Here is a 15466-nt window from a genome sequence, read left to right on the forward strand (position 1 = left end):
CTAGCCTGCACATCCCTGAACAATATGAGCAATTCAGCCTGGAATATCCACCCAACCTGCATATCTTTAGATAGTGGGAGGAAACCACAGCAAACAGACGAAACCCACACAGGTAATAACAACAAGGTGATCATCCCTTTCTTATTTCCCAGGTCAACCTAAATAACTTCGCTGGACGTAATCTCAGAATATCCTCCCTCAGCACAACTGGAATGCTACCCCAAATGAAAAAGGCCACTCCACCTCCTCTCATGTCCCCCTTTCTATCCTTCCTCTTGCATCGATACCCTGGAACATTACGCTGCCAGTCCTACCCATCTCTGAGCAACGTTTCTGTAATACTCATGATATCCCAGTGCCACATTCAAAACCATACCCTGAGCCCATCTGCCTTCCCTGTCAGGCCTCTTGCATTGAAGTCAATGCAGTGTAACTTGTCAGTTCTACCTGGTTCTGTGCCTTGCCCTTGCCTGCCTTGACTGTCTGACTTCTGAACTGTACCAGCCTCAGACTTACCTCTTTTCTCACTATCTCTTTGAGTTTACCCACACTCCCTCACTGGTTTAATGACTCCTGAGTAGCACGAGCAAATCTCCCTGTCTGGATATCAGACACCTTCCAATTCAGGTACAATCCATCCATCTTATGCACATCAACTCTACTCAAGAGAAGATTACAATGATCAAAAGATGTGAATCCTTCTGCCCTACACCAGCTCCGTAGCCAATCATTCATCTCCTCCATCCTGCTATTCCTAGTCTCACGAGCATGTAGTACCTGGAGTAATCCACATATTATGACGAGGACCTGGTTTATTATATTCCAGGCTAATCTGCTATATTCTCTCATCAGGACTTTATCTTTTCCCCTTCTTATGTCATTGGTACCAATGTACAATGACCTCCCATTGGTCATTCTTTCCTTTGAGAATATTCTGCTACCTGTCCGAAACATCCTTTACCCTGGCACCAGGGAGGTACCACCCCATTCTGATGTCTCACTGTCAGCTGCAGAAACAGCAGTCTGTGCCCGACTAGAAAGTCCCTTATCATCCTTGAGCGTTTGAAATCTGATATACCTCTCATTATAGTGGAGCCAATCTCAGTACCAGTAACTTGGCTGTCAGTGCAACATTCCCTGAAAGTCTATGACCACCTATATTATCCAAAACAGTAAACTTGTTTGAGATGGGGAGAGCCACAGGAGACTCATGGCTGAAAAAATGTGTTGCTGGAAAAGCGCAGCAGGTCAGGCAGCATTGAAGGAGCAGGAGAATCGACGTTTCGGGCAGAAGCCCTTTTCTAGCAAAACATTTTTCAGCTCTGATCTCCAGCATCTGCAGTCCTCACTTTCTCCACAGGAGACTCATGCTCTACCTACCTCAATTTCCTACCTTTCCGAGAGGTAACCCATCTACCTGACTGTATCTGCAGTTTTCCGGCCTGAAACTGCCACCTATCACACATCCTGACTCTTGTAAATTCTTCATTACCATTAAGCACCGCTCCATCTGATCCATGTGATCCAAGAGGATTTGCATCACTTCCTGCAGGCTATCAACAGGATCATTCAAACTCCCCCTACTCTCCTCCAGGAAGTGCACATCACTGTACGAATGGCCGTCTCTGCACCTTAATCTGTAGACCCGGAAAAAGGCAGAGTCTAACAGCTTTACTACTCTCGAATACATTGGTACCTGTATTTTATATTTAAAACATTCAACCAAAAGATCATAACAGAGGCACTTAAACTAGTAAACACTCACCCTACTGAATGTTGCGGATTTTAAAAAGTAAAGCAGAGTAAGATTTACCTTTTAAGAGACTGAAACCCACTGAGCTGATCCCCAGCTGTGAGTCACAGACATACAGCACGGAAACAGACCCTTCAGTCAAACTCGTCCATACCGACCAGATATCCAAACCTAATCTCATCCCATTTGCCAGCACTTGGTCGATATCCCTCTAAACCCTTCCTATTCATATACCCATCCAGATGCCTAATAAATGTTGCAATTGTACCAGCCTTCACAACTCCCTCTGGCAGCTCATTCCATAAACACACCGTCACATGAAAACGTTGCCCCTTAGGCCCCTTTTACATCTTTCCCCTCTCACGCTAAATCTATACCCTCTAGTTCTAGACTCCCCCACTCCAGTGAAAATACCTTGTCTATCTATCTGATCCATGCTCATGATTTTATAAACCTCTGAGATCACTCCTTAGCCTCTGACACTCCAGGGAAAACAGCCCCAGCCTGTACAGCCTCTCCCTATATCTCAAACCCTCCGACCCTGGCAATATACTTATAAATCTTTTGTGAACCTTTCAAGTTACACAACATCCTTCTGATAGGTGGAGAACAGAATTGTGCACAATATTGCAAGAGTGGCCAAACCAATGTCCTGAACAGCTGCAACATGACCTCCCAACTTTCTTACTCAATACTCTGACCAATAAAGGAAATCATACCAAACACCTTCACTAACCTATCTACCTGCACCTCTACTTTCAAGAAGCTGTGAACCAGCACAGCAAGGTCTCTTTGTTCAACAACACTCCCCAGGACCTGACCATGATGTGTATCAGTCCTGCGAAGCTTTGCTTTTCCAAAATGCAGCACCTCGCACTTATCTGAATTGAACTCCATCTGCCACTCCTCAGCCCATTTGCCCATCTGATCAAAATCCCATTGAAATCTGAGGTAGCCTTCTTCACTGTCCACTACACCTCCAATTTGGTGCCATCTACAAAATTACTAACTATACCTCCTGTGTTCACATCCAAATCATTTATATAAATGATGAGAAGTAGTGGGCCCAGCACCGATCCTTGTGGCACTCCACGAGTCACAGGCCTCAAGTCTGAAAAATAATCATCCATCACCACCACCCTCTGTCTTCTGCCTTTGAGCCAGTTCTATATCCAGATGGCTACTTTCGTGCGATCTAACCTTGCTAACCAGTCTCCCATGGGGAACCGTGTCGAACGCCTTACTGAAGTCCATATAGATCACATCTACTGCTCTGCCCTCATCCATCCTCTTTGTTACTTCTTAAAAACCAGATCGAGTATGTGACACATGATTTCCCATGCAGAAAGTTATGCTGACTATCCCTAATCAGTCCGTGCTTTTCCAAATACACGCAAATCCTGTCGCTCAGGGCTCCCTCCAACACCTTGTCGAGCACAGCGTCTGTAGTTCCCGAGCTTGTCCAAACCGCCTTCGTTAAATAGTAGCACCATATTAACCAACCCGCAGTCTTCTGGCACCTCAGCTGTGACTAACAATAATACAAAAATCTCAGCAAGAGGCCCAGAAATCACTTGCCTCGCTTCCTACAGGATTTTAGGGTACACCTGATCAAAGCCTGAGGATTGATCCACCTTTATGCGTTTCCAGACATCCACGACTCTGCAGTATGGACATTTTTCAAGATGTCACCATTTATTTCCCCACATTCTGCATCTCCCGTGTCTTTCTCCACAGTAAATACTGATGCAAAATATTGCATCTTGATAAAACAAACAAGGACAGGAGTTACACTCATTAAAAGTAAGGCTTTGAGTAGTGATATGGAACAAAGAGACCGAGGGGTTCAGGTCTTCTTAGTCTGTGTCACATGTAGACAGGGTGGTTAAGAAGGTGGTTAGCACACTTACCTTCATTGCTCAGACCTCTGAGTACCGGAGTTGGGAATTTAGGTTGAGGCTGTACAGGATGCTGGGGAGGCCTCTTCTGGAATACTGTGTCCAGTTCTGGTTGTGCTGTTACAGGAAGCATATTATTAAATTGGAGCGGATTCGGAAGAGACTAACCGGGATGTTGCCATGAATGGAGGGATTGTGTCACAAGGAGAAGCTGAATAGGCTGGGATGCTTTTTCACCACAGCGTAGGAGGTTGAGGGATGACCTTAGAGGTTTATAAAACCATAAAGCGTGTACATAAGGGGGTGTGGGGGGATTCAAGTCTTGGGTGCATACAATTTTAAAATAGATGAGAAAGGTTTAAAAAATAAATTGGGGATTTGTTTTTACTTTTACATGTGTGAAGTGAACCCCCAGAAAAAGAGGCAGCTGTGAATACAATTACAATGTTTAAAAGACATTTAGACAAGTACATAAACAGGAAATATTTGGATGAATGTGGACCAAGCGGAGGCAGGTGCGATTAGATTAGTTGGGAATTATGGTCGACACGGACTGGTTTAACCACAGGGTCTGTTACTGTGCTGTATAAAATTATGACTAACTCTCGCTATGACTGTGAATTCCTCCATCGTCACAACTCCCCAGATCACTGTCACCTCATCCAGACTAAACTCTTCCTTATCTCTAGAAATCCTCTCTCGCCTCAGAACCATCACTATCTCTGGTATCACAAACATCTCAATCTCTGTAACATCCTCCAATCTCCTCCTGTCTCATCACCCTCACGATCTCTAATCTTGACAACCCCGTCAAATCTGTCCTTTTCCACAGTAAACACTGATGCCACTCGTTTAGTATCCCCTCAACAACCCCATCTCCTGCGTCTTCACACATAGGCTGTCTTGTTGATCTTTGAGGTGGCCTATTCTCTCTCTAGTGACCCATTTGCTCTTAATGTATTTCTAAAAACTCTTTCCCTATTCGCCAAAGCGGTCTCCTGTCCCCTTTTTGCCTTACTGATTTTACTCTTAAGTATACTCCTCTTGCCTTCATACTCGAAGGATGTTTGTGATTTTTGGATTGGAATAAATGCAAAATATTACATCTTGGTAAAACAAACGAAGGCTGGACTTGCACTGATTAAAAGTTGGGCCTCGGATAGTGATATGGAACAAAGAGACCGAGGAGTTCAGATCTTTGAACTATGTGTCACATGCAGACAGGATGGTTCAGAAGGGCTTTAGCACATTTGCCTTCATTGCTCAGATCTTTGAATATAGGAGTTGGGACGTTATGTTGAGGTTATATAGGATGTTGGGGAGGCCTCTTCTGGAATACTGTGTCTAGTTCTGGTTGTGCTGTGATAGGAAGGATATTATTAATTCGGAGCAGGTTCAGAAGAGATTTACCAGGATGGTGATGGGAATCGATGGTTTGAGTTATAAGCAGAGTCTGGATAGGCTGGGTCCTTTTTCACTGGAGCACAGGAGGCTGAGGGGTGACCTTATTAGAGGTTTATAAAATCCTGAAGAGTTTCGGTAATGTGAACAGCAGGTGCCCTTTCCAGGAGGGGGCGCGATTCAAGATTGGGGACATACGTTTCTCACGTTAAAAAGTAAGGCTTTAAAAAGAAGTTCCGGATTTTATTTTTTGTTTTTGCACAGAGAGTTGTTCACATGTGGAATAAACATGCAGAGGACGTGGTAGCTATGAATGCAATTACAATTGCAGGGTGGCACAGTGGCTCAACGGTGAGCACTGCTACCTCTCAGCACCAGGGACACAGGCTCAATTCCTGTATTGGGTGACTGTCCATGTGGAGTTTGCATATTCCTCCCCTTGACAGCGTGGGTTCCTCCAGGTGCTGCCGTTTCCTCCCACAATCCACAGATGTACAGGGTAGGTGAACTGGCCGTGCTCAATTGCCCATAGTGTTCAGGAATGATTGGGTTGAGTGAATTCGTCAGGTGTAAATATAGAGCAAAAGGGTAGGGGAATGGGATTCTAATAGGAAAAAAAATTTGGACCCGTATATCAATAAGGAATGCTAGGATGGACTTGGACCAAGTGGAGGCAGGTGCGATTAGTTCAGTTCAAATTTAACATCGACATGGACTGGTTGGACCACAGGGTCTGTGTCGATGCTGTTTAACTTTATGACTCGTTATCTCTATAAATTCCTCTATGTTTGGAACTCTCCCTATCAGTGCCACCTCATCCAGCCTTATAAATCCTCCTCATCTCTATAATTCCACTCCAGCCTCAAAATCCAAAAACCTCTATCATAAATATCTCTATCCCTGTAACATCCTCCATCCTCACAATCCTTTCCAACTTGCATCTCCTCCAGCTTCATTATCCTCCCCATGTCTAATCCCCTCCAGTCTCTCAAAGCTCTGCTCTTTGTGCCTTTCTTTATTTCCAGCTTTCAGGATGCCCAATGTTTATTTCTCACTTGATAATAGCCCTTTACAATTCCTGCGCTGATCTTCTGAATTTCCTCTTAAACGTTTGCTTCTCACTTTCCTCCCAAGAAAATCGACCAATCACGTGTCATCTATTCTAGTATCACCTTTTCTGACCTGATGTCCAATGGAGCCTGTCATATTCCTATAATTAACACCTCAGCGGTCTACAGATCAGAAAAAGGCACTGGTGGTCAATCGAGTCTGTGAGAAAGAAAACTACCACCGAACTATCCTCATCTATTTTCCAGTACTTGTGGAAAAGTGTCATCTGTCATGGCATAGCAAGTGCACACTAAATACATCTCAAATGTTTTGGGGATTTATGTCTCCCACCCTCACAGACAGTGAGGTTTAGTGCAACTGGTGCTCGATGATGACATCACCCACAGGAACACAGAGCAGCTGGGTCTGTGCAAACCAGAGATCGCCCACACATTGGGAAGGATGGCAGGGTCCCTGAGAGGGGGCACAGGAGAGTTACCAGGATGGTTCAAGGAATGGGGGATTTTAGTTGCAGGGACATGGGTGTTGTTAATACAGGTCAAGAATATCCATCTACAATAGATGGACTCTCGTTCTCAACCTCTCCCCTTGTCTGGGCTGGGGTTAACTTCAGGTTTAAACCACCACCAGACATCTCTTCCTAATGAGAGAGCAGCCCTATGGTCTGGTAGGACAATGCTGACTTTACCTTATACACAGTGATGCCACTGTGCATCGGGGGTGAAGAGAGGGAATGCTGAAGGTGGTGGATGGGACATCACTCAGGCACAGTGCTTTGTCCTGGAGGATGTTCGCTTTCTTTTATACTGTTGAGGGTTGCACTGATGAAGGCAAGTGGAGAGTGTTCCAACACATTCCTGATGTTGTCTATAAGGCACACAAACAGACATTGGGGAATCAGGGGTTTGGGAAAACTGAGATTGTTCTCCTTGTAGCAAAGGCAATTGAGGGGAGCTGAGAGACAAGTGTTTGCAAAACATATACATTAGGATGTTAAGCCTTACACTGATCAACTCATCATAAAAGGATTACTGGACTCCTATTGAAGATTTCGGGGAGATCTATTGACAGGATGGTTTGATTCAAAGGAGAATTTTTATGCAGAAAATGGAATTGAGCTGGAACAAAATACTCCCACACAGTGCAGATAACCAGGTCCTGATGAATGGAGTAATTCAATCAGAGTTTGGCGTTACAATTACTGAGATTCCCATCTGAATGTCCACCTGTAGTATCCTGTAATACAAGTTTATAAAATCTGTCACTGTCAGTTCAGGTTAGAAACTCACACCATCCCCTCCTCCTGGTCCAGGATGACTGTACACATTACCCCTTGTGGAGGTCAGCAGTTAGTTCAGGGGGAAATCTATGTGGGTTTCTGTGAGTTTCCACCTTGGGACTTCATGTGACTGAACAGGACAGATCTTTGACACATGGGACAGAATGTTCCAAGAGTCAGTGAGATGCGGACAGCAGGATTTTCTTCCTTTTCATTCCTTCCGTGTTGCCGCTGTGCCTCATCAATAAGACATGGGGGGGGTGAAAGGCTCATGCAGCTTGATGGGCAAGTTCTGACCAATGGCCAGCAAGATCCTCCAGGTCATTCCAAAGAGTCTCTCTGAAAAGACAGCAATTCAGCATGCTTCCCACTGTCCGGTGCTCCCTGGAAAGGTTTAGAAGAATGAGGGGGGAATCTCCGACAAAATGCAGAACAGTAAACCTCCAAAAGGATTATAAACTGTTTACAGAGACGGATTTGTTGGAGAAGTGAACACCAAGTGGGCAAATGGAGCATAACTTGGGATAATGTGAAGTTGTTCATTTTGGAGGAGGTAATAAAAGAACAGAGGACTATTTAAATGGTGGAAACTGTAGAAAGCTGCAACACAAAAGAGACGAGGAGATAATTGTGCAGGAAACACAGAAAGCCAGCACACTGTTACAACAGGTCATCAGGAAGGGAGATGAAACGTTGTTCCTTGTTTGAAGGGATTTGCAGTATAAGAGTTTGGAGTATATACCTGAGAGCAACTTTATAAAGTGCGAGTGAGACCACAGAGGGAGCAATGAGAGACGTTTTGGTCCCTTTAGTTAAGGAAAGACATCACTTCATCGGAGGCATTAAGAGAAGATTGACTTGGATGATCCCTGGTTTGCAGGGAATCTCTTTTAAGAAAAGGCTGAAGAAGTTGGGACTCGACTCACTGGATTTGGGGGAGAATGAGAGGGAATCTTATTGAAACATATCGGCTTATTAAGGTAAATATTGAGAGAATGTGTCCCATCATGAGGGAACCTGGAACCAGTCTCTGGGTCAGTTGCAGCATCAAGGGTTTTGTTTTTGATTTGTCAACTTTAATGCAACACAGACATGGGTAAGGGGTTTCAGTAGCAATGGAGCTGGGGTGAGGTGGAGAAAAGCAACATTTTGGAGATTGGAGTTCCTGGTGTTTGCGATTGCGTAGATGTCTGATCAGAAGGTCACCTTGGGGTCAGAATATGAGAGCAATATTGTGAAGCGTGTAGTTCTGCCTCAGGCATTTCCCAGTGAGAGGGAGGGGCTCAGCAGTAAGGGAAAGGAATTTGTCATAGCAACTGAAGGCAATGGGTTTAACCATTGCAGTGTTTCATTGGAGGAAATCGCAGCCAATTGAGTGGTAAGCAGTTTGATGAATGGGTAACAGTGGAGCAATGGAGAGGGATGATAGGGAGAGAGAGCTGGGCATTGTCAGTGTACATGTGAAACCAATACGATGTCACCTCCTGGCAGTGTGTAGGTGAGATACAGGAGGGAACAAAGATAGATCCTGGATGGACATCACATAGGAGGAATTCAGAAAGGAAAGAGAGAGTGGAGATGGAGCAGGATTTTCCAACAACCGTGAGGTCAAATATTAGTTCTTAGCAGAATTGGAGAGAAGGACATAACCAGAAAAGACAGACAGAACAAGGAACAATATTTGTGAATTCGTGAGGGGGAGTGATGAGGAGAAACCAGACTCCAAAACTGCTATTTCTACATCAGTGACATCACCCAACTCCACCCTCGTCTCAGCTCATTTACTGAAATACTCATCCATCCCTGTGTTATCTCCAGACTTCGTTATCCAAACACAGTCCTGGCCAGCCTCCCACATGCAACTTACATATAAGCTCAAGAGTATCTAAAACTCTACTGCCCGAGTGCTCACTTGTACCAAAACTTGTTGATTCATCAAAAGACTCCTATTTACAAGAAACAATTTAAAATTCTCTCCCTTGATGTAATTCCTGGCTGTGAACATCTCTGTCTCCCTGCACCACACAACCTGAGAGACCTCGACAACTCATTTTCTTTCAGACTCCCAAAGATGCATTTACTCATTGCTTCACCAATCTGGTTGTTTCGACAGTTGCTAAGGCAACACGGTCTGGAATGCACTCCCTGACCCTTTCAGACCTGCTTTCGTCCTTTAAGGTATTCCTGAAAACCTGCTTATTTGGCAATTCTTTTGATCACTTGACCTAATATCCCCATCTGTGGCCTTATGTCAGAAATTCTCAATTTCTGTGAAATTATAAAAATGATAAAAATACAAACTGTTGTTGATTCGCACACACATCGACAGTGAGGAGTTGACACTGAGTGAATAATTTGTAACATCTCTTACCCAAGAACAATTTCCACTCCACCCACCTTATCCCAGATCCAGCCTTCCAACTCAGCACTGCCCTTTTGACCTGTCCTACGTTTCCATCTTCCTTCCCACCAATCGGCTGCTGCCTGACCTGCTGCACTTTTCCAGCATCACAGTCTTTGACATTGAAAACATCCTGACTCTGACACTGTGTAAATCCTGCCCTATCACTCCCTGCCAAGGAAGGCTGCGCATGCGTCCCCCTACAGCTTGCCCCTCTCAAAGTTGGCAGCCACACACGTGTCCCGTGGATCACTGCCCCCAATAAAGATGGCGGCGATCACTCACGCCTTTCACCATTTGAAGCATTTTGCCATTTGCCACAAACACGGGCCTGGGATTTACAAATTTGTGTTTTCCGATGTGCACTAAGTTCTGTAAAACGTCTCAGCCCATTCCATTAAAATTTCCTTCCCTTCCTGGTCAATATGTCTTTCCTTAACCATGCCCTGCACCTTCACACATTTCCAATGCCTTGGTCACAACATCACAGTGCTGCCAGTGAAGCTTATCACGTGGTATCACTTTATTCCTGATGAAGGGCTTTTGCCCGAAACGTCGATTTCGCTGCTCCTTGGATGCTGCCTGAACTGCTGTGCTCTTCCAGCACCACTAATCCAGAAGCTTATCCCGTGGGTGAGTGTAGCCACGCCCCTCATTTACTCAGACCAACCGGCACTACCTTGTCTTCCAGCCCCATCCCCATCCTCTTATTGGTCCTGCACTGAGATCAATCACCAGAGGTCCTTTGTGGGCTGGAGCATTCTCAGTGCTTCCTGCTTTTGCTGCTATTCATCAGGTATAAGAGAGTGTTCATTCCTGTTTCTCCTAATGTCAGACATTAACAACAACGACCTGCATTGGATGGATCCTTTCGCACTGACAAATCTCCTAAAGTGCTTCACGAATGCTGGAAACATTGATTAAAGAGAACAACTTTAAGATACATCTTTGAGGAGGAGTACAGAGGGGGTTGGGAAGGATATTGCAGAGGTTTTTAGATCAGACAAACCATCTAAAGAGCAACCCACCCACACCCATTCCCCTACATCTAACACTACGGGCAATTTAGCATGCCTAAATTGGCACATGGCCAATTCACCTAACCTGTACATTTTTGGACTGTGGGAGGAAACCGGAGCACACGGAGGAAACCCACGAATACACTGGGAGAATGTGCAAACTCCACACAGACAGTTGCCTGAGGCGGGAATAGAACCTGGGTCTCTGGCGCTGAGAGGCAGCAATGCTAACCACTATACCACCGTGCCGCCCATCTGCAGCTGTGTCCTCTGCAGCTCCAATCATGGAGTGATGTCTGAGGAGAACAGCTTACAACGGAGACGGTTAGTGGCTAACGATACTTGAGCAACCCCATGTCCTAGCCCCCCTACCTCACACACCAGGCCTTGTTCTCACAGCCTGTCATTACACACTATGGTTAGCCACTAACAGCTAGTCGCCCTCCACTAGCCAGATCATTATCGATTCCTTTATCCAGCCCTTCTTCTCGCTCTATCCCCACCTATCCTTTACTCCTTACATCCTCCCCTAAACCCTACCTTCTGCATATAAACCAACATTTTTTCTCTCAGTATCAGTTCTGAGGAAGGGACACTCGATCTGAAACTTTAACTCTGATTTCTCTTCACAGCTGCTGCCAGACCTGCTGAGCTTTTCCAGAACCTCCTGGTTGTTGTTTCTGATTTACATCTTCTGCAGTTCTTTTGGTTTTTATTTACCGGGAGTTTGTAATTCAGGTCCCACAGCCTCTGTCCCAGTCTCTGCTGTCTCTCCCAACCCCAAACAGTGACACTGCACCTGCACAGCTCATGGACAGGTGTCATCTTGCTGGCCACACCCCTCGTTCAATCCCATTGGCTGCAGGACCACACAGATTCTCCTCCCATTGGTGTGGAGCTGCCGTCAATCAGCCAGGCCCCATTGTGATGAGAGTGGAGGGCTCATCCCTCTCTCTGCCCTGGGATGAGCTTCATCATTCACAGTCAATGGGGCAGTATCACAGAGCAGAGGGCCTGGGGGCTATTCAGCCCATTGGGTCTGTACTCTCTCCCTCTGGAGATGCTGCAAATCTGTCCCAATTCCCCTCCTATTTGCCCACAGCCTCCCAAATCTTTCCTTAAAAAGTAAAATTCCAAGTCTGTTTCAGAATACCTGCTGAGTCTGTGTTGTTCAGAATGTTCCAGATGCTGAGAACTTACTGAGTAAAATAATGTTCACATTTTCACTTTGTATTATTTGCCAATTACTTGAAAGTAGTTACTAAAAGTTGTGACAGTGTTAACAATTCCTCTCTCTCTCTGCAAATTCAAGCCCTTGGAACCAAATCTGCACCAGATCGAAATCACTGCTTCACCTTCTCAGCTCCAAGGACAACTATCTGTGCTGCAGCTTGCTCTCCACAAAAGAGGAACGCATCTTTGTTTATTAACGTCATAGACATGTACAGCACAGAAACAGAACTTCGGTCCAATTCATCCATGCCAACTAGGAATCCTAAACTACTGGTGTCCCATTTGCCAGCTATTGGCCTGTATCCATCAAAACCCTTACTGTTCACGTACCAAATCGGGTGCCTTTAAAATGTTGTGATTTTATCAGCCTCCACTACTTCATCTGGCAGCACTTTCCATACACGCACCACACTCAGCTTGAAAACGTTGCACCTTAGATTCCTTTTAAATCTTTGCCCTCTCAACCATGTGGTCTAGTTTTGGACTCACCTAACCTCAAGAAAAAGAACCCCGGCTGCTCACCTTATTCACACCCTCGTGATTTTATAAATCTCCATGAAGTCACCTCTCAATCTTTGACTCTCCATGGAAATTAACCCCAGCCTATTCAGCCTCTCCCTGTAGCCCAAATTCTCCAATTTTGGCAACATTTTTGTAACTCTTGCCCGAACCTTTTCACGTTTCACAACATCCTTTCCAGAACAGGGAAATTCAAACTGAAAACAGAATTCGAGAAGTGGCTTAATCAACGTCTTTTAAATGTTGTAATTGTACTAGCCTCCACCCCTTCCCTTGGCAGCTCACTCCAAACATGCACTACCCTCAAACTGTCCAACTCAGGCAAAGTCCTTGCAAACATTTTCTGAAACGTTTCAAATTTCACAACATCATTCCTGGAACAGGGAGATTGGAGCTGAAAACAGAATTCCAGAAGAGCCTTAATCAATGTCCTGTACAGCCACAACATGACGGAGACAATAACGAGTGCTGCATTCACTCCGTTCCCTGCCTGTGACTCAACTTTCAAGGAACTATGAACCTGCACTCCAAGCTCTCTTTGTTCAGCAACGCTCCCCAGGACCTTACCAGTAAGTGTATAAGTCCTGCCCTGATTTGCGTTTCCAAAATCCAACAGCTAACATTTATTTAAATTGAACTCCATCTGCCATTCCTTGCTCCACTGGCCAATCTGATCAAGATCCTGTTGTATTCTGAACTAATCTTCTTCGCTGTCCACTACACCTCCAATTTTGGTGTTTTGTGTAAAGCTACTAACCATACCTCATATTCACATCCAAGTCATTTATTTAAGGACCCAATAATCGATCCTTATAGCACACTGCTGCTCACAGTCCTCCAGTCCACAATGCAAACCTCCACCATCACCCTCTGTCTCCTACCATTAAGCTTTGTACCCAAATGGCTTGTTCTCCCTGCATTCCATGTTATGTAACCTTGCTAACCAGTCTGCTTTGTGGAACCTTTTTGAATGTCCATATAAACAACGTTCACCGCCTGGCTTAATCAATTTTCTTTGTCACTTCAAAACATTCAGTCAAGTTAGTGAGACACGATTGTGCACGTACAAAGCCACATTGACAACAGTCAATGATTATTCCTTACTTTTCCAAATAGATGGATATCATGTCCCTCAGAATCCCTTCCAACAACTTGCCTGCCACTGACTTCAGGCTCACTATTCTCTTGTTCCACGGCCTCTCCTTACCACCTTTTAAAAATAATGGCACCTCACCTGTCGCTATCAACGATACAAATACCACAGGAGAGGCCCAACAATCACTTCCCTAGATTTCCAGAAAGTTCCAGGATACATCTGATCAGGTCCCAGGGCTTTATCCATCTTGATGCGATTCAAGACATCCAGTAACACCTCCACTGTAACATGGATACTTTTCAAGTTCTCTCTGTTTATTTCTCCAACCTCTCGAGCTTCCATATCTTTCTCCAGTAAAAATGACGTGAAATATTTGCATATCTTTCCCACCCCCTGTGGTTCCATAGACAGCCTTGTTAATCTTTAAGGGGTCCTATTCACTGGTCCAGTTCATCTTTTGTCTGTGATATATTTGTTTAATCTCTTTGGATTCTACGTAAACCATTTCCTGAAGCTATTTCATGTCAAACAGCATCAGCAGCAAGCAACAGAGCGAAACGGTCCCACAACCAATAGATCAGTTCGGAGCTCTGCAGTTCTGCCACACCCCGTTGTGAACGGTTATGGACAATTAAACAACTCACTAGAGGAAGCATCACAGATATCCCCACCCTTACTGATGGAGGGGCCTCACACACCATGCACCAGATAAGATGACAGCATTTGCAGCAATCTGCAGCCAGAGGTGCAAAGTGGGATGATCCATCTTAACCAGTGGTTTCTAACATCACAGATGTGAGTTTTAAGCCGGTTTGATTCAGTTTGAATAACATCAAGAAATGGTTAAGTAGTGCAAAGGCTACGGGCCCAACCAATATCCTGGCAATAATACTGATGGTTTGTGCTCCAGAACTTGCCACCCACCGAGCCAAGTACCACTCCAGCACTGACATCTACCGACAATGTGGAACATTGCCCAGGGATGTTCAACACAAAAATACAGGGCAACCCAACCCAGGCAATTTCCCTCTCTCAGTCCACACTCGATCAGCAGTAAAGTGATGGAAGATGTTATCAACAGGGCTACCAAGCAGCAGCTGCTCAGCAACAGCCAGATGAGCGACACTCATTTTAGGCTCCACCAGGGCCACTCAGCTCCCTATTGTGTTATTGCCCTGATTCACAATCTGACAACCAGCTGAATCCCAGAGGCGAGGTAAGGGTGACAGCCCAGTCCCACTCCAAGATCACTATTTCTAGCTGTGTCTACCCTTGTCTCAGCTCATATACTCTCATCTACCTTGTGTTATCTCCAGACTTCAGTATCCAAGCATACTCCTGGCCAGCTTCCCACATTCAATCTCCCTGTAATCTTAAGAAAAACTAAATTTCTGCTGCCCAAGTCCTCCCTTGTACCAAAACTTGTTGATCCATCAAAAGGCTCCTATTCGTAATCAACAACATACAGCCACAGAGATGTACAGCTTGGAAACAGACCCTTCAATCCAACCCGTCCATGCCGACCAGATATTCCAACCCAATCTCGTCTCACCTGCCAGCATCCGGCCCACATCCCTCAATTTAAAATTCTCACCCTTGATTTAATTCCTGATTGTGACCATCCCTAGCTCACCACATCACACATCCTTGAAGACCTCGACAACCCATTCTGTTCGTGACTCCCAATGGTCTGTTAATTCATTACTTCACCTGTATGGCTGCTTTTACGGTTGTCAAAGCAACATTTTCCGAAATTTGCAGCCAAAACCTTACAGGTCTGCTTTCCCCCTTTAAGG

This window comes from Chiloscyllium punctatum, chromosome 29 (assembly GCF_047496795.1).
Source record: "Chiloscyllium punctatum isolate Juve2018m chromosome 29, sChiPun1.3, whole genome shotgun sequence".
Lineage (NCBI taxonomy): Eukaryota > Metazoa > Chordata > Chondrichthyes > Orectolobiformes > Hemiscylliidae > Chiloscyllium > Chiloscyllium punctatum.